The following is a 20,399-nucleotide window of genomic DNA, read 5'->3' as shown; positions in this document are numbered from 1 at the left end:
GGTGTATTTCTCCCCAAGGTCATTGCTTGGGCACTATACCCCTCCCCCACTCTTCGCAGTGGTATAAAGTACTTAAGTAAAAGTAAAGTACTACTTAAGTTGTTTATTTGGGTATCTGTACTTTAATATTTATATTGTTGATAACTTTTACTTCACTACATTCCTAAAGAAAATAATTTACTTTTTACTCCATACATTTTCCCTGACACCCATTTTTCATGCTTAGCAGTACAGAAAATGGTCCAATTTACATATCTATCTAGATAACATCCCTGGTCATCCCTACTATCTCTGATCTGGCAGACACATTAAACACAAATTATTCATTTGTAAATTATGTCTGAGTGTTGGAGTGTGCCCCTGGCTATCTGTAAATTAAAAAAAACGACAATTGTGCCATCTGGTTTGCTTATGTCACGGTTGTCTAAAGGAGCGGACCAGGGTGCGGCGTGTTTGTAGTTCAACATTTTATTAAATCCGTGAAACCTTGCAAAACATAAATAACTGAATTTGACAAAACAAACCGTGACACAGAGAGAAACAAACACTACTCAAAAGATAACAACCCACAAACACAAGTGGAAAAAAACCCTACTTAAATATGATCTCCAATTAGAGACAATGAGGACCGGCTGCCTCTAATTGGAGATCATCCCAAAAACCCCAACATAGAAATAGAAACCTAGAATAACCACATAGAAATAGATAACATAGAAAACCACCCAAAAACACCCCCTGTCACGCCCTGACCTACTCTACTATAGAAAATGACATCTTACAAGGGTCAGGACGTGACAGCTTAATATAAGGAATTTGAAATTCTTCATACTTTGACTTTTCCTTTTGATACTTAAGTATATTTTAGAAATTACATTTGCTTTTTATACTTAAGTATATTTAAAACCAAATACTTTTAGACTCTTACTCAAGTAAAAGGCTGCATTAGCCAGCCTCTCCTTTTGCATTTATGCAAATGTACTGTAACCCAATTTCTGATCCCACATTACATACATAAGACATCCTTTACATCTGCTCTCAATGTGTGAGGCGTGTCATGCCAGTGTTTGTGGAACATGAATAATCCACGCTATGTGAATTCAGTGGCATGCTGGGTTAGCGTTGTCCCACAGATTTTTATTTAATAAAACCCAACCCCAAGGCAGTGGGAGGGAGGGAACCGGCAAAAACCTTCCACCATTTTATAGAGTGTGTGGTTAATAGCCCAATGCTAACCATCTGTAGAGTTATAATAGTGCACAGAGTGGTTTGCCGTTGAGCGATCACGTAAACCGAAGAGACAATTACCATAACTCAAAACAACCCTGAGTGCCTGCCAATTAATAATGAAATCTCATGAAGTTTTTCTAACCTAATTCAAAGGCCAAAACATGTGAATGTAGAACAGAGGTTCTGATGACAGTTGTATGTTAATGCTAATTGCTCATTCTGATTCAATGAATAATGGTGTGTTTGTTAGCTGAAAGTATGTTCAGTAAGGTTTTGTATTCATTGAGACATCTAGTTTGGTTTGAACATTTGAACAATTTTAGCTACTATAGGGTACATTTAGCATAATTACTGTATAAACCCCTACTTGTTATTCTGTGTTAAGTGGACATGAGGAAAACTGCACACACAGCTATACTTGAGACTGAATTCCATGAGAATTGTAAACTCCTACCCCTGAAGTGTTGCTGAGATGATGATGATGAATGATAAGTTAGGTTGTTAACCCTTAGGGCCTCCCATTCTGTGTACCACTGAGTGTCCTGCATGGTGGTAGTGTCAAGTTGAATGGGATTATGCGAACATGCAGTAATGGTGGTCAGCTCCTGCTTTCTCTCACCCTGAGACCCTACTACATGTACCTCCAGTAACTTGATGGTCAATGGGAAAGCTTCTCGCCTATCTCATTATGGGTTAGTTTTATGTTTATGGCTTAAATTGAGCTGTTACTCTGCTAGCCTATATGCTACTGCCACATGTAAGACTTAAATAAATCATTCAGTAACACTTCACTTAGAGGCATCAAACATAGAGACTCCCTAATACGGGTGTAACCACAATCACTTAATGCTTTAGCACTGGGGTGTGTTTGATGTTGTAAAGTGACAAGATGGCTGCCATGACTCATTAAGGCAGCTTTTGTGTCGTTTTCATGATATACTGTAGATTCATGTTAGAATGGCTTGACACAGAGTTTCACCAATCACCCTAAGGCTTTTTGGACATACTGTATGCAGCGACAAGTCATTCAATGTCAGAAGATATACAGTAGTAGATGATATAGACAGCATTTTGTTTACCTAAAGTGATGCTGTCAATTTGATTTACATACTGAGCATTTTTACTAGTCTACCTCTTGAGCAAGATGCGGTGGTTGACTCAAGGCTGAGTTCCAATTTATATACTAGCTCACCACTTATGAGGAGAACGGACTCGTGGTAATGGCTGGAGCGGAGTAAGTGGAATGGTATCAAATACATCAAACACATGGTTTGATGCCATTCCATTCACTCCGCTCCAGCCATTATTATGAGCTGTGCTCCCCTCAGCAGCCTCCACAGGTCACAAATCACCTAGCAACCACAGCAGGCGCCATATTGGAAGACCAGTCAGTCTGCTGGAAGCCCTCCAATTGTCCACATGGTTGGCTGCATTTTCGTAAAGAAAACGGAGGCATGGGAGAACCTATTCAAGTAAGTAAATATATGTTTAAAAAATATAGCTTCAGGAACTTTGTTTGAGCTGCTAACGTAACGTTCATTAGCTAGTTAGCTAACTTTACATGCTGTATAGTTAGCTAAATTAATTAACTATCACCAGCTAGCTAATTTCATATTAGCTAGTTACCTAGCTATCTTGAGGTATTTATCGTTGTAACTCAACATGCATTTGTAGCTAGGCAGCTAGCTAGCTAGCTAACAGCCATGGAAGAGGGTGAGAGGATTAACTAGCACTTCCAACTGTCAGAGAAGGGAGAGTAGGTTACTCTGGATTGGGCAGGCACCTTTGTGGGAGGGCATTATGAAAAGAGCCTCCTTAATGAGAAAAACTGAGGACAGAGACGTATAGCAACATAATATTCAGTGCTGTCTAATTTTTGTATAATGCAGCCTTTTTCTTTTTTCTCTGTAGACAGGGTTTCAGAGACCTGTGGAACCCTGTCTGCAGATGAAGAGGTCCCAATAAATGTTCCAAAAGAATAAGGGTATATCATTGTATGGATTATGTGTACCTACAGTACCAGTCAAACGTTTGGACACACCCACTCAATGAAGGGTTTTTCTTTATTTATACTAATTTATACATTTTAGAATATTAGCGAAGACATCAATTCTATGAAATAACACATATGGAATCATGTAGTAACTGAAAAAGTGTTAAACAAATAGATTTTAGATTCTTCAAAGTAGCCCCCCTTTGCCTTGATGACAGCTTTGCACACTCTTGGCATTCTCTCAACCAGCTTCATGAGGAATGCTTTTCCAACAGTCTTGAAGAAGTTCAAATCAAATTTTATTGGTCACATACACGTGTTTAGCAGATGTTATTGCGGGTGTAGCGAAATGCTTGTGCTTATAGCTTCGATAGTGCAGTAATATCTAACAAGTAATATCTAACAATTTCACAACATATACCCAATACACACAAATTTAAGTAAGGAATGGAATTAAGAATATATACATATATGGACGAGCGATGTCAGAACGGCATGGACTAAGATACAGTAGAATAATATAGAATACAGTATATACATATGAGATGAGTAATGCCAGATATGTAAACATTATTAAAGTGACTAAGATAAGGTAGAATAGTATAGAATACAGTAAATGCATATGAGATGAGTAATGCAAGATATGTAAACGTTATCAAAGTGACTAGTGTTCCATTACTTAGAGTGGCCAGTGATTTCTAGTCTATGTCTATAGGCAGCAGCCTCTAATGTGTTAGTGGTGGCTTTTTAACACCCTGATGGCCTTGAGATAAAAGCTGTTTTTCAGTCTCCCAGTCCCAGCTTTGATGTACCTGTACTGACCTCGCCTTCTGGATGATAACGGGGTGAACAGGCAGTGGCTCGGGTGATTGATGTCCTTGATGATCTTTTTGGCTTTCCTGTGACATCGGGTGCTGTAGGTGTCCTGGAGGACGGATAGTTGCCGTACCAGGCGGTGATACAGCCCGACAGGATGCTCTCAATTGTGTATCTGTAAAAGTTTGTGAAGGTTTTAGGTGCCAAGCCAAATTGCTTCAGCCTCCTGAGGTTGAAGAGGCTCTGTTGCGCCTTCTTCACCACACTATCTGTGTGGGTGGTCCATTTCAGTTTGTCAGTGATGTGTACGTCAAGGGACTTGAAGCTTTCCACCTTCTCCCCTGCGGGCCTGTCTATTTGGATAGTGGTGTGCACCCTCTGCTGTTTCCTGAAGTCCACAATCATCTCCTTTGTTTTGTTGACGTTGAGTGAGAGGTTATTTTCCTGGCACCACACTCCCAGAGCCCTCACCTCCTCCCTGTAGGATGTCTCGTCATTGTTGTTCATCAAGCCTACTACTGTTGTGTCGTCTGCAAACTTGATTGAGTTGGAGGCCTGGTTGACCACGCAGTCATGGGTGAACAGGGAGTACAGGAGTAGGCTGAGCATGTGTGCAGCGTGCAGAGTGATGGCGATTGCATCGTTTGTGGATCGATTGGGGTGGTAAGCAAATTGAAGTGGGTCTAGGGTGGCAGGTAAGGTAGAGGTGATATGATCCTTGACTAGTCTCTCAAAGCACTTCATGATGACAGAGGTGAGCGCTACGGGGCGATAGTCATTTAGTTTAGTTACCTTTGCTTTCTTGGGTACAGGAACAATGGTGGCCACCATGAAGCATGTGGGGACAGCGACTGGGATAGGGAGGGATTGAATATGCCCGTAAACACATCAGCCAGCTGGTCTGCGCATGCTCTGAGGATGCGGCTAGGGATGCCGTATCCTCGTTTAGATTTTTTGCTCACGTCAGCCATGGAGAAGGAGAGCCCACAGTCCTTGGTAACGGGGCGTGTTGGTTGCACTGTGTCATCCTCAAAGCGGACGAAGAAGGTGTTTAGCTTGTCTGGGAGCAAGACACCGGTGTCGGCGACGTGGCTGGTTTTCCTTTTGTAGTCTGTGATTGTCTGTAGACCATGCCACATACGTCCCGTGTCTGAGCCGTAGAATTGCGACTCCACCTTGTCTCTATACTGACGTTTTGCCTGTTTGATTGCCTTGCGGAGTGAATAACTACACTGTTTATGTTCTGCCTTATTCCCAGTCACCTTGCCATGGTTAAATGCGGTGGTTCGCGCTTTCAGTTTTGCGCGAATGCTACCATCTATCCACGATTTCTGGTTAGGGTAGGTTAAAAGTCACAGTAGGTATGACATCTCCTTTACACTGCTCTCCTATACACTTCCTGATAAACTCATTCACCGTTTCAGTGTATTCATCAAAATAATCTTTGCAAGCTACCCGGAACATATCCCAGTCCACGTGATCAATACAATCCTGAAGTGTGGATTCCGATTGGTCAGACTATCGTTGAATAGTCCTTAGCAGCTTAGATTTTAGGAGCTTAAAATGGAGTCGTGGTCAGATTTGCCTAAAGGTGGGTGGGGGAGGGCCTTGTAAGCATCCCGGAAGTTTGAATTGCAGTGGTTGAGTGTTTTACCTGCGCGAGTACAACAGTCGATATGTTGATAAAATTTCGGCAGCCTAGTCCTCAAATTTGCTTTGTTAAAATCCCCAGCTACAATAAATGCAGCCTCATGATATGTGGTTTCCAGTTTGCATAAAGTCCAGTGGAATTTGAAGTCCGTCGTGGTATCGGCTTGAGGGGGGATATCAACGGCTGTGGCTATGACTGAGGAGAATTCTCTTGGGAGATAATACGGTCGTCATTTGATTGAGGTATTCTTGTTCGGGTGAACAAAAGGACTTGAGTTCCTGTATGTTACTACAATTACACCATGAGTAGTTAATCATGAAACACACACCTCCGCCCTGCTTCCCGGAAAGATATTTATTCCTGTCTGCTCGATGAACTGAGAATCCCTCTGGCTGGACCGATTTCTACAGAATATCCCGAGAGAGCCATGTTTCCGTGAAACAAAGTATGTCACAGGCCCTGATGTCTCTCTGGAAAGAAATCCTTGCCCTGAGCTCGTCAACTTTGTTCTCCAAAGACTGAACATTAGCGAGTAATATACTCGGAAGTGGTGGATGGTGTGTGCACCTCCTAAGTCGTACTAGCAGGCCACTCCAAGTGCCTGTCCTCCGCCGGCGATGTTTTGGGTCGGCCTCTGGAATCAGTTCAATTGCCCTGGGGAGAGTGAACAAAGGATCTGTTTCGGGGAAGTCATATTCCTGGCCGTAATGCTGGTAGTTCTGGTAAGTTACCACCGCTCTGATATCCAATAGTTCTTCCCGGCGGTATGTAATGACACAAAACATTTCCTGAGCTAATAATGTAAAAAGGAATACATAAAAAAACGAAATACCGCAAAGTTTCCTAAGAGCCAGTCGCAAGGCCTCCATCTCCGTCGGTGGAGATGGCGGAGATGCCCACATATGCTGAGCACTTGCTGGCTGCTTTTCCTTCACTCTGTGGTCCAACTCATCCCAAAACATCTCAATTAGGTTGAGGTCAGGTGATTGTGGAGGCTAGGTCATCTGATGCAGCACCATCCATCTCCCTCTTGGTAAAATAGCCCTTACACACCCTGAAAGTGTCCTGTGGAAAAACAAATGATAGTCCCACTAAGCGCAAACCAGATGAGATGGCGTATCGTTGCAGAATGCTGTGGTAGCCATGCTGATTAAGCGTGCCTTGATTTCTAAATAAATCACCAACAGTGTCACCAGCAAAGCCCCCCCACACCATCACACCTCCTCCTCCAGGCTTCAGGGTGGGAACCACACATGCGGAGATCATCCGTTCACCTACTCTGCGTCTCACAAAGACACGGCGGTTGGAACCAAAATCTCAAATTTGGATTCATCAGACCAAAGGACAGATTTCCACCGGTCTAATGTCCATTGCTCGTGTTTCTTGGCCCAAGCAAGTCTCTTTTTCTTATTAGTGTCCTTTAGTAGTGGTTTCTTTGCAGCAATTCGAACATAAAGGCCTGATTCACGCAGTTTCCTCTAAAGAGTTGATGTTAAGATGTGTCTGATAATAAACCTGGAATAAGTAGGTGTCCAGACTTTATTAACATAGCCGGTTAGGATAATTAGGTTGAGGTTAGGAAAAGGGTTAAGGTTAGCTAAAATGCAGAAAACCCCAAAAAACTTGAGGTTAATTTAACAAAAGCTGGATCCCTTCTAGCCATGAACCCAATTCATAGGCCTAGATTAAATGGTTGCATTCAAGACAAGGTCGTTTTTATTGATCTGGTGTCAGTGTCAGAGCATGTCTAGGCTACCACCCTATTAAAAAAAGTCTGCTAATATCTCCCATCATATAAGTGTAGTAGAATGGCATGAAATGTTTATCAAAGACCACATTTTTCCCATGCAAAAGAAAGAAACTATGAAAGTATGTGAACCTTTGGAATTACCTGGATTTATGCATAAATTAGTCATAAAATGTCATGCGGATAAGACTTGCACAACGGCCAGGAGAAATGTTGGACCATTCCGCTTTACAAAACTGTTTCAGTTCAGCAATATTCTTGGGATGTCTGGTGTGAATTGCTCTCTTGAGGTCATGCCACAGCGTCTCAATCGGGTTGAGATCAGGACTCTGACTGGGCCACTCCAGAAGGTGTATTTTCTTCTGTTGAAGCCATTCTGTTGTTGATTTACTTCTGTGTTTTAGGTTGTTGTCCTGGCCTGTCACTCAAATTCTGTTGAGCTTCATTTGGCGGACAGATAGCCTTACATTCTCCTGCAAAATGTCTTAATGAACTTGGGAATTCATTTTTCTGTCAATGTTAGCAAGCTGTCCAGGCCCTGAGGCAGCAAAGCAGCCCCAAACCCTGATTCTCCCTCCACCATACTTTACAGTTGGGATGAGGTTTTGATGTTGGTGGGCTGTGCCTTTTTTTCTCCACACATAGTGTTGTATGTTCCTTCCAAACAACTCAACGTTAGTTTAGTCTGTCCTCAGAATATTTTGACGGTAGCGCTGTGGAACATCCAGGTGCTCTTTTGCGAACTTCAGACGTGCAGCAATGTTTTTTTTGGACAGCAGTGGCTTCTTCCGTGGTGTCCTCCCATGAACACCGCTCTTGTTTATTGTCGTAGACTCGTCAACAGAAGCAACAGTGCTGAACTTTTTCCATTTATTGGCAATTTGTCTTACCGTGGACTGATGAACATCAAGGCTTTTAGAGATACTTTTGTAACCCTTTCCAGCTTTATGCAAGTAAAGAATTCTTAATCTTAGGTCTTCTGAGATCTCTTTAGTTCGAGGCATGGTTCAGGCAATGCTTCTTGTGAATAGCAAACTCACATTTTGTGAGTGTTTTTTATAGGGCAGAGCAGCTCTAACCATCTCCAGTCTCGTCTCATTGATTGGAATCCAGGTTAACTGACTCCTGACTCCAATTAGCTTGTGGAGAAGTCATTAGCCTAGGGGGTTCACATACTTTTTCCAACCTAGACCGTGAATGTTTAAATTATGTATTCAATATAGAAAAACACAATAACTTGTGTGTTATTAGTTTAAGCACACCGTGTCTGTCTATTCTTGTGACTTAGATGAAGATCAGATCACATTTTATGACCAATTTATGCAGAAATCCAGGTAATTGCAAAGGATTCACATACTTTTTCTTTCCACTGTAGCCTATAGGCCTATGCCAATTTGCGTTCATTAATAGCCTAAATTGACTATCCAATCTACTCATCATATTAGGAATAGTAGGCTTACATTAGTCTGCAAATGTGATGATAGATGTATGCAATACTTTGATATAAAGGTGTGTTTATATGGTGAAAAAAATTGCTTCCCAAAACTTGAAACTCAAGCTGCCCATGCTAATAGCTAGATTACAAGCTATCTAGCTTGCTAATGTTGGCCACAAGCTATCTAGCTTGCTAATGTTGGCTAACTTAGTCTTGTTGTTAACACCTGGTTAGCATAACAGCTAAACTAAACTCAATATCAATAAGACTTACCAGTGATGAAATGATCGGAGCAGACCCTGAACTGAAAGCTGTCTGGGTTCAGGTCTTGACAGTGCAGACCTTGTACTGACAGCTGTCTGGGTTCAGGTCTTGACGGAGCAGACCCTGAACTGAAAGCTGTCTGGGTTCAGGTCTTGACGGAGCAGACATTGTACTGACAGCTGTCTGGGTTCAGGTCTTGACGGAGCAGACCCTGAACTGAAAGCTGTCTGGGTTCAGGTCTTGACGGAGCAGACATTGTACTGACAGCTGTCTGGGTTCAGGTCTTGACGGAGCAGACCTTGTACTGACAGCTGTCTGGGTTCAGGTCTTGACGGAGCAGACCTTGTACTGACAGCTGTCTGGGTTCAGGTCTTGACGGAGCAGATATTGTACTGACAGCTGTCTGGGTTCAGGTCTTGACGGAGCAGACATTGTACTGACAGCTGTCTGGGTTCAGGTCTTGACGGAGCAGACCCTGAACTGAAAGCTGTCTGGGTTCAGGTCTTGACGGAGCAGACATTGTACTGACAGCTGTCTGGGTTCAGGTCTTGACGGAGCAGACCCTGAACTGAAATCTGTCTGGGTTCAGGTCTTGACCGAGCAGACATTGTACTGACAGCTGTCTTGGTTCAGGTCTTGACGGAGCAGACCCTGAACTGAAAGCTGTCTGGGTTCAGGTCTTGACGGAGCAGACATTGTACTGACAGCTGTCTGGGTTCAGGTCTTGACGGAGCAGACATTGTACTGACAGCTGTCTGGGTTCAGGTCTTGATGGAGCAGACCTTGTACTGACAGCTGTCTGGGTTCAGGTCTTGACGCTCAAAAAGGTGTCTTCGCTTTTATGACAGTTCTTGAGTCTTATCTCCTTGGTGTTTCATGATTGCGAGTAATCTGTAAAAATATTTTTCCAGTTGTCTTTCCTGCCTTGTTAGAGCAATCAAATACTACACAGAAATTTACCGTGGTGATGAAACAACTAGTTTTAGGAACTGTTATCATGCAGCTTGGGGTAGCCACTCAGCTGTTGTTGTCTAAATAATTGCGGTGGTCTTCCAACATGGCTGCCAGGAGGTATCATACATCAACTGGCAACCCTCTTTGATGCATGCCCAATACATTGCAACATTCTAAGTGGTATGTGTGGATATTACAACGTAGCCCTAGTTAAGCCATTTGCTACAATGACCCTTGTAATTTACCCCTTGAAGGGGGTTGCATTTGCACTATCCCCGGTAAAAATGTAAGTAAAAAATGGAGGAGAATATGAAAGGAAGAAAGACTTTCCCCTCAGTGATACGCCCTTCAGTGTGTCCACCCAACTGTTCCTGTCTCCGCATCACACCATATGGATAGCTGGTGGGCCGTAAGAAGAACAGGAAGAAAGGGCCTGAGCCTTCCATTCTGCCTCACCTTGAAAAGTTTCTCTGTTTGAAGTTCACCCCCTCTGTCTGGTTACCATAGAAGCTAGCCATGTGGGGCCTCATTACTCCGAGAGCAGAAATGCAGAATAGGACTAATTATCATTCTTCTTACTGCTGAAATAATGATTATCCTTATTACATGTCGTACCTAATTAGGATCGAGTGAGTTCCCCGGCTTCTCGGTCTTATGTGATGGTATTGTTATGGCAGCGTCACACTGTTTTGGAACGACTTTCCACTAGTGATATTCCCCAAACTGTCCTCCTCGTGTGTGTGTGTTTGTGTGTGTGTGTGTGTGTGCGCGCTCATGCTACTGTAGCTGACATGGCAACACACCCCAAGAAGCCCTTATAATTATGGTTGTGCCTCATTTGAAGTGTGTAATCTCATGTAAGTCTTAATGGATAATATATGCTGATGTTACCAAATCTAATTTCTCCCTTTGGGTTCAGTTCCTAACCAACTCCCCCAAACTCTTTCTGATGTCTGCTATATGCTTCTCTCATCACCTTCACACGTCCCCTCTGTTCAGTAGTCATTAACTCCATTTCGCCTGGTTTCTGTTACTGTTTTCTTTAATGATTAATTCTTCCTCTCTCTCTCTCTCTGTTCTCCCTCTCTCTTTCTTTCTCTCTCTCTCGCTCTGTTCTCTCTCTCTTTCTTTCTCTCTTCATCTCTCTCTCTCTGTCTCTCTCTAGCTCTCCTCAGTTATTTCCTTCCTTATTCAGTCCAATCAGGCTCCCCACAGTGGCTCCTGTAAATGACCCATGAGTCCTTCTGTGTCATTGTGGAGTAGAGGCCAGTCACATCCACAGTCAGCCACTGGAGGTTCGGTGAGGTTAACCAATAAATCCCACTCACTGCTACTCTCTCCCTCTTTAAAAAGAAACATCAAGGGATTAAATGAATGAGTGATGAAAAGTAAATGAAAAGTGGACCAGGAGGACGATGGATAGGGCAGATCCTGAGGTGAATGGTATAGCCTATCACTCTAATCCTAATCGCTGTTAAAAACTGGGCACTTTAGAGCTATGCAGCATGTTTGGCTCGGGTTATAATCCATTATCAATACTCCAATCCTCCCAGATTTATAGTAGTTAGTGAGAGAGGATAGGGTAAATGTTTGGAGATTATTGGAAATTATTACTTACTAATACCAGAGGTTTATTTAAACCTTCGGTCATTAGTCCCCCGACCCATTTGTAAGCTCTGACCCATTTGTAACCTCTGACCCATTTGTAAGCTCTGACCCATTTGTAACCTCTGACCCATTTGTAGCCTCTGACCCATTTGTAACCTCTGACCCATTTGTAACCTCTGACGGACCCTTTTAGCATAAAGTTCCCCAAACCCATATGCTTCAATGATTTATCTCCAAAACCAGGGTGGTTCTGTGCAAGATGTTGGAGATATTTGGAATTGTCTGGAAAAGTCAAGTAAGATTTGGTCAGTTAAGCCTCAACCGGTCACCTGTGAAGCCTCAAATGGTAGTGGGTGGTCACTGGTCAAGTGGTTGGCTGTGGTCTGGACAGGTATGGTGGAATATTGTGACATACTGTAATATCAAACATGATGTTGAAAGAGTGCGCACAATGAAAAGAGGTAAATACTGGGAGATAGGAAGTACTACTGCACGTTTGACCCCGAGATAAAAAAAAATATGCTGAGGTAGCTCCATCGCTTGTCCTCTTGAACTTAAATCAAACGCACTGCAGTAGCGAATCCCTTGAGCGATGCATCTCTGTGTGAATACTAAGGGGACTACTTCGGTTCGAAGAGTTTACTTCTCTCTCCCGCGCAAACGCGTCACACGTGAGTGTGTTTGAGTTCGTGGGGGTATTGCATGTCTCTCCATTCTTAACGGTCATAGATCGGGTATGCCTTCAAAATCCCCTCGTTTTCACTCTGTTGAGGTTTGGAGGGCAGGGAAACAGACGCGCACGCAGTCGCACACAGTTACACAGTCTCATACACACAGTTACACAGTTTCACACAGCCACACAAACACACACAGATTCAGTATACAAATCTCCCTTAATTATTTTAGACATGTCCAGGCGTTGGTTATATTTTGCTTCCCCTCGGTGGATCGAAGGGTTAGGTCAACACTAAGGGTCGGTAACAACAACCCTGGCCTCATTTACAACACCCCGCCCTAACCCCATTCCTGACCACCCCCCCACTCTGTTGCCACCCCTCCCTAGACCTTAGCTAATCACCAGTAGAAACCATGTGTTTGATGTATTTGAGACCATTCCACTTACTCCGTTCCAGACATTACATTTTTACATTTTTACATTTTTAGTCATTTAGCAGACGCTCTTATCCAGAGCGACTTACAGTAGTGAATGCATACATTTCATACATTTTTTTTTTTTACCACAAGCTCCTCCTCCCCAATTAAGGTGCCACCAACCTCCTGTGCTAATCACGTAGGCCCCAATCCTAACTGGAGATCTGTTTGAGTAACTTGACTTTTCGCACAGATCTTCCATTGACATCAATGCTTGATTTATGCTAAAAATCCAAGTTAAGCGCATGCATCTACAGCCTTTAGCCCATATGATATTGGCAGTGGGACATTCCCTCTTAGGAGAAACACTGAGACCCAGCTAAGAATCTTACAATACAAGTCTTGCATGGTGACCCTCTTTCAGAGGGCTTTGAGCTGCACTGTGTTTCAAATTGTTGTGTCGAGCACAAAACCCCATCGACCACCTCCACACCAAATGCAGATGACAAACCCCAATTATCGTCACCTTAAATGTCATCGGAGAACCTTTCCTTTTTGTTGAGTGTTTGTTCCATTTGAGGCATGCTCTGGGTTCAAGGTGACCCCCCAGTACAAGTGCAGTGATTATGAGAAAGTCAGTAAATAAAGAAACTGATCTGGAATCTGATTGGAATTACAATAAAGAAGCAATAAAGGGGCCTTATTCGCATATGAACAGGGAGAACCTGGGGGGAAAGGCAGGTTGGTTATTGCATATGAGCATCTGTGAGATATTAAAACAAAATAGGATTTGGGGTGTGTGTGTGTGTGTGGGCGTGCATGTGCTTGTGCGTGCGAGAGCGAGACAGAGAGAGAGAGAGAGAGAGAAAGAGATAGCTGGGCTCTGTATATTTATGTGAAAGAGAGAGTGTGCATCGCCGTATACATGCAAGAAGAAGGAAGTGTGTGTCAATGTGCATGTGAGTAATGGCATTCCATGTCTGTGAGAGAGAAATGGTGTGCATGTGAGCAAGTATGTTTTTGGTTGGATATAGGGACCCATGTTTGTAACTACATGCAGCTCTCAAAGCATTAGATGGAGAGTCAACTGATCCGCATCCAAGGGTGCTCACACACTGTGAATGTTGAAAAAGGAATATGGATCGAGGGAGAAGCCATACCACAGAGGTCCACCAAGCCACTTTTTTTGTAACAGTTCCATGCATTTTGAAGTGATATGTTAAGTTTTTCACAGTTGGGATGTGGCAAATGGCATGGCTTGAAAGACAGCTTTAGTTCAGCGCAGCTCTTTATTGTTCCATTTCTGGGCCATAACACTCCTGATGATATACATTACCAGTCAAAAGTTTGGACATACCAACTCATTTAATTATTATTATTCTTTTTTTTACTATTTTCTACATTGTAGAATAATAGTGAAGACATCACAACTATGAAATAACACATATGGAATCATGTAATAACCAAAAAAGTGTTAAACAAATTAAAATATATTTGAGATTTGAGATTCTTCAAGTAGCCACCTTTGAGTAGCCACCTTTGCCTTGATGACAGCTTTGCAAACGCTTGGCATTCTCTCAACTAGCTTCATGAGGTAGTCACCTGGAACGCATTTCAATTAACAGGTGTGCCTTGTTAAAAGTTAATTTGTGGAATTGATTTCCTTCTTATTGCGTTTGAGCTAATCAGCTGACAAGGTAGGGGTGGTAAACAGAAGATAGCCCTATTTGGAAAGGATCAAGTCCATATTATGGCAAGAACAGCTCAAATAAGCAAAGAGAAACGACAGTCCATCATTACTTTAAGACATGAAGGGCAGTCAATCGGGAACATTTCAAGAACTTTGAAAGTTTCTTCAAATGCAGTCCCAAAAACCATCAAGTGCTATGATGAATCTGGCTCTCATGATGAGGACCACCACAGGAAAGGAAGACCCAGAGTTACCTCTGCTGCAGAGGATAAGTTCATTAGAGTTAACTGCACCTCAGATTGCAGCCCAAATAAATGCTTCACAGAGTTCAAGTAACAGACACATCTCAACATCAACTGTTGAGAGGAGACTGCGTGAATCAGGTCTTCATGGTCGAATTGCTGCAAAGAAACCTCGACTAAAGGACACCAATAATAAGAAGAGACTTAATTGGGCCAAGAAACACGAGCAATGAATATTAGACCGGTGGAAATCTGTCCTTTGGTCTGATGAGTCCAAATTTGAGATTTTTGGTTCTAACTGCCATGTCTTTGTGAGACGTAGAGTAGGTGAACAGATGATCTCCGCATGTGTTGTTCCCACCATGAAGCATGGAGGAGGTATGATGGTGTGGGGGTGCTTTGCAGGTTACACTGTTGGTGATTTATTTAGAATTCAAGGCACACTTAACCAGTATGGCTACAGTACCACAGCATTCTGCAGCAATACGCCATCCCATCTGGTTTGCGCTTAGTGGGACTATAATTTTTTCCAACAGGACAATGCCCCAAAACACACCTCCAGGCTGTGTAAGGGCTATTTGACCAAGAAGTAGAGTGATGGAGTGCTGCATCAGATGACCTGGCCTCCACAACCTAATTGAGATGGTTTGGGATGAGTTGGACCGCAAAGTGAAGAAAAAGCAGCCAACAAGTGCTCAGCATATGTGGGGAACTAGTTCAATACTGTTGGAAAAAACATTCCTCATTCCAGGTGACTACCTCATGAAGCTGGATGAGAGAATGCCAAGAGTGTGCAAAGCTGTCATCAAGGCAGGCTACTTTGAATAATCTCAAATATAAATTATTTTGATTTGTTTAGCACTTTTTTGGTTAGTACATGATTTCATATGTGTTATTTCATAGTTGTGATGTCTTCACTATTATTCTACAATGTAGAAAATAGTAAAAATAAAGAAAAACCCTTGAATGAGTAGGTGTGTCCAAACTTTTGACTGGTACTGTACATCCATTGGTTTGCATGAAGCAGGCAACTATCACCAGGGAATGTATCTGAATTGGGACTGTACTGTTTGCTTCATTGGGCATTTATCAGTGTAATATAGACATGATACCAAATGTACCAGAAATAAATAGTTCAGCTAAAATGCAAGTTCATACGAAAAAACTGTGACAGCTTCGTTAGCTTTATTTAGCGCAGAATGGCTAATGACACTCAAGTACACTGACATCTCTGCTAGGGTGACAGGGGGGGGGGGGGTGGAGTGATCCTGTCCCTCTGATTTGTGGATAAGGGACTCAAGGGGGCCGTTGGCCAGCGTGATTTAATTCACACCGTGTCACCCTCCGCCTGTGGTCTGTCTGATGATGTTATTCTGGGGGGCCCAATTCCCTTCTTCTGTCTAGTGTCTGACTGTGTCTTATTTACATATAAGCCTACAAGTGAGAAGACATGAGGACTGTATTGGGTTAAAGTGGTTCTAAAAGGGTTTGAGGTCGGTTACTGAACAAAGTAATGTCCACAGTCAGTCATGCACGGAAGTCTATACAGGTTACAGATAATGTGTGTGTTTCTGTGTGTTTGCTCGTGCAATCCTATACTTGTATGTCTAAACGCATAAATGTGATGTGTGCAGATGTGTCTTCTAAAAAAAAAAAGTGATGTTTACGCCCTTGACTCCTCTCCACTACCTTTTTGGGTGGGACATGTGGCAAATCAATTTAGATTTCATTGTAATCCATCTGGGAGTTGTGTGTCGCTTCTCTTCTTCGGATTGGGTGACCCTCCCGAAAATGAATTTCAACCTTCTCCCCGCCTTGTGTTCATGGCCTCCTCCCGCCTCCCACAGGACAAACAAAGGGACCCATTAAATATTTAGTGATTGCTTTCTTATAAACATAGGGATTCATTTGCAGCCCATGTAGGCCCTCGACGTTACAAACACATAATTGTGAACATTCATTTCAATGTAGCAGTACCTTGAGGAACGTTGATGAAAATGGAAGTTCCTGTAGGTTCGTAGAGTTGGCTGACTTGTGCTTTAACTTGTGCTCTTCAGCACTTAGTAACGTCATTCATTGGGAATAAAGTCAACTGCGTAAACCGTAAACCATTGATCTGTTCCAAACCATATTGATCATGTAGTCATCTATTAATTAATAAACGGATATGAATCTTGATTCATTATATTTATTGGCGGTTTTGCCCTTGTGAATTTAGACAGGAACATTGGTGATTGGTCGCTATCTTTAGGACAACTATAAGGAGGCAGATCATCTCCCCTTGAAAGATCCTCAGAGGGCAAGTGATGCCAGTTGGATGGCAGGGGGGGTGGGGCAGATATGCTGCCAACACTGATGCTCTTGGTCCAGAGAAGCGCTGACTGAGTGACCCACTGCTCAGGGAGAGACTCAGCGTAATTCAGTCTGTCTTCAAATAATCACCATCTATTTCTCCTTAGCAATCCCAGAAGATACAGACAGTGAAGTTACCAAGTTGTTTGGCCCATGATGATCAAGTCTCTTTAGCTGTTTGGCAAAATGCAATGGGATGTTATTTGTGCAGCTAGATTCTAGAGCCCAGTGTGTGGTGAACGTGAAAATCGCCTGTAGCATGTTTGGCAGGAGTATATTGGTGCTGTCACCTTCCCTGAGACCTACTGTACTGTCATTCATGTAGTGACAGAATAGTCTCTTGCTCTGTTGGCTTTGAGTAGCATGCACTGTTGTGCAGATTGCAGAGTCTGAGCATCACTTGTTGCAGAACAGAATGCAGTCTATGCATGTTGAGGGCATTTCGTTTACTTACTGAATCAACATAAATGATATAAGAAACATGGGCTAATGCGGCCAATGCACCACAAGGCTATGTTAGCCTGCTGAGCTAAAGCCAAGGCATTAGCCCAGGGAGCTAACACAAGTCTTCTCATCAAGCAAGGTTACTCATCATCACATGAGCATAGTTCACCGAACCACCTAAGTTACACTAACCAGTGTTCGACGCATCATTCACTCTTGGGGCGCTCTGAATATGTGGGATGGATTTGTAATGCTTATTATAATTTGAGGACGTATTTAGTATTCTTCTGCTTATGAGAATGTCCTGATTTGTTTTAGGAGTGCCCAGCGGCTCCCCCAGGTAACTCTGCAATTATAACCCTGGTAATAGCTTCCCTCATATAAAATAGTGCTTTTCTAAATAGGCTATGCAATTATGGCGCTTTAATTGTTCAAATACGGGCCAATTGTAAATACAAATGTACACTACAAGGTTTCAGTTTTTCATTTTCAGAGTGCATTCAGATCATCAGATATTTACTCTCTCTTTCTCTCTCTCTTTCTCTCTCTCTCCCCCTCTCCGGCTGCTGCTGATAGTTTATGGTCTGGTGGCTTTGACGAAACACAGTCATTTCTCTCATGTCACTGATATCATTATTGCCGCCTGCAAATGGCTCTCCATCCTTAATGGCGCTTGTGTTGAGTTTACACTCACAAACTTGTCCATCAGTCTGGATAACTCAATGATGAAATGGACGCCGATCCTACATCCTTGGGTTAACAAAGCAATACAAACACTGCATCGGTGTCCACATAACAACATGATATTTTTATGAATAGACAGCACCATGGCGAGAGGAAGGAAAAATAAGCATCATGAGGCTACAGTATAATCATGTAACAGTAGCTTTGACTTTGACAAATAAACCAATATTTCCCATGATGCAGCAATTCTCATAACAAATAGGCCTATAATTTAAAGAATGTGGCTCATGTTAAAAAAAATAGGTATTTGTCTCACTCTGGATAAACCCATTGCGTCTTTACTCCTAATTACCTTGTAGAAAACGCCATGTAATTTCAATGAATAACTTTTGTTGAAATTAATCGTCCAACCTTGAATGACACAAAGTGGGTTCAGCATGCGGCTAAAGGCACATCATCTCTTGCTGTTTCACCAGAGGTGGCTGGGAAATGGAAAACAGCGGTTGCAGGAAAATTCGCCAGGGATGTTGGGACATTGATCCCCGAGATTGAATTGAGAGTTGAGTGGTGTGCTCGAAATGCTTTGATTGCTGGCAAAACAATGTTTGGGACTATATCTTAAAATCTAGAATAATACCACTTAATGACATAGTTCGCAAGGTGAGTGCTAAGTGTTTTATCAGAACCCTCCAAGTGAGACTGTGTAATGTCTCACATATACAGTGAGGGAAAAAAGTATTTGATCCCCTGCTGATTTTGTACGTTTTCCCACTGACAAAGAAATGATCAGTCTATAATTTTAATGGTAGGTTTATTTGAACAGTGAGAGACAGAATAACAACAAAAAAATCCAGAAAAACGCATGTCAAAAATGTTATAAAAGGATTTGCATTTTAATGAGGGAAGTAAGTATTTGACCCCTCTGCAAAACATGACTTAGTACTTGGTGGCAAAACCCTTGTTGGCAATTACAGAGGTCAGACGTTTCTTGTAGTTGGCCACCAGGTTTGCACACATCTCAGGAGGGATTTTGTCCCACTCCTCTTTGCAGATCTTCTCCAAGTCATTAAGGTTTCGAGGCTGACGTTTGGCAAGTCGAACCTTCAGCTCCCTCCACAGATTTTCTATGGGTTTAAGGTCTGGAGACTGGCTAGGCCACTCCAGGACCTTATTGTGCTTCTTCTTGAGCCACTCCTTTGTTGCCTTGGCCGTGTGTTTTGGGTAATTGTCATGCTGTACCCATCCACGACCCATTTTCAATGCCCTGGCTGAGGGAAGGAGGTTCTCACCCAAGATTTGACGGTACATGGCCCTGTCCATCGTCCCTTTGATGCGGTGAAGTTGTCCTGTCCCCTTAGCAGAAAAACACCCCCAAAGCATAATGTTTCCACCTCCATGTTTGACAGTGGGGATGGTGTTCTTGGGGTCATAGGCAGCATTCCTCCTCCTCCAAACACGGCGAATTGAGTTGATGCCAAAGAGCTTCATTTTGGTCTCATCTGACCACAACACTTTCACCCAGTTGTCCTCTGAATCATTCAGATGTTCATTGGCAAACTTCAGACGGGCATGTATATGTGCTTTCTTGAGCAGGGGGACATTGCGGGCGCTGCAGGATTTCAGTTCTTCACGGCGTAGTGTGTTACCAATTGTTTTCTTGGTGACTATGGTCCCAGCTGCCTTGAGATCATTGACAAGATCCTCCCGTGTAGTTCTGGGCTGATTCCTCACCGTTCTCATGATCATTGCAACTCCACGAGGTGAGATCTTGCATGGAGCCCCAGGCCGAGGGAGAGTGACAGTTCTTTTGTGTTTCTTCCATTTGCAAATAATCGCACAACTGTTGTCACCTTCTCACCAAGCTGCTTGGCGATGGTCTTGTAGCCCATTCCAGCCTTGTGTAGGTCTACAATCTTGTCCCTGAAATCCTTGGAGAGCTCTTTGGTCTTGGCCATGGTGGAGAGTTTGGAATCTGATTGATTGCTTCTGTGGACAGGTGTCGTTTATACAGGTAACAAGCTGAGATTAGGAGCACTCCCTTTAAGAGTGTGCTCCTAATCTCAGCTCGTTACCTGTTTAAAAGACACCTGGGAGCCAGAAATCTTTCTTATTGAGAGGGGGTCAAATACTTATTTCCCTCATTAAAATGCAAATCAATTTATAACATTTTTGACATGCGTTTTTCTGGATTGGACTGATC

The sequence above is a fragment of the Salmo trutta genome, chromosome 34 (genome assembly GCF_901001165.1).
Source record: "Salmo trutta chromosome 34, fSalTru1.1, whole genome shotgun sequence".
Classification (NCBI taxonomy): domain Eukaryota; kingdom Metazoa; phylum Chordata; class Actinopteri; order Salmoniformes; family Salmonidae; genus Salmo; species Salmo trutta.
This window is presented reverse-complemented; position numbering follows the sequence as displayed.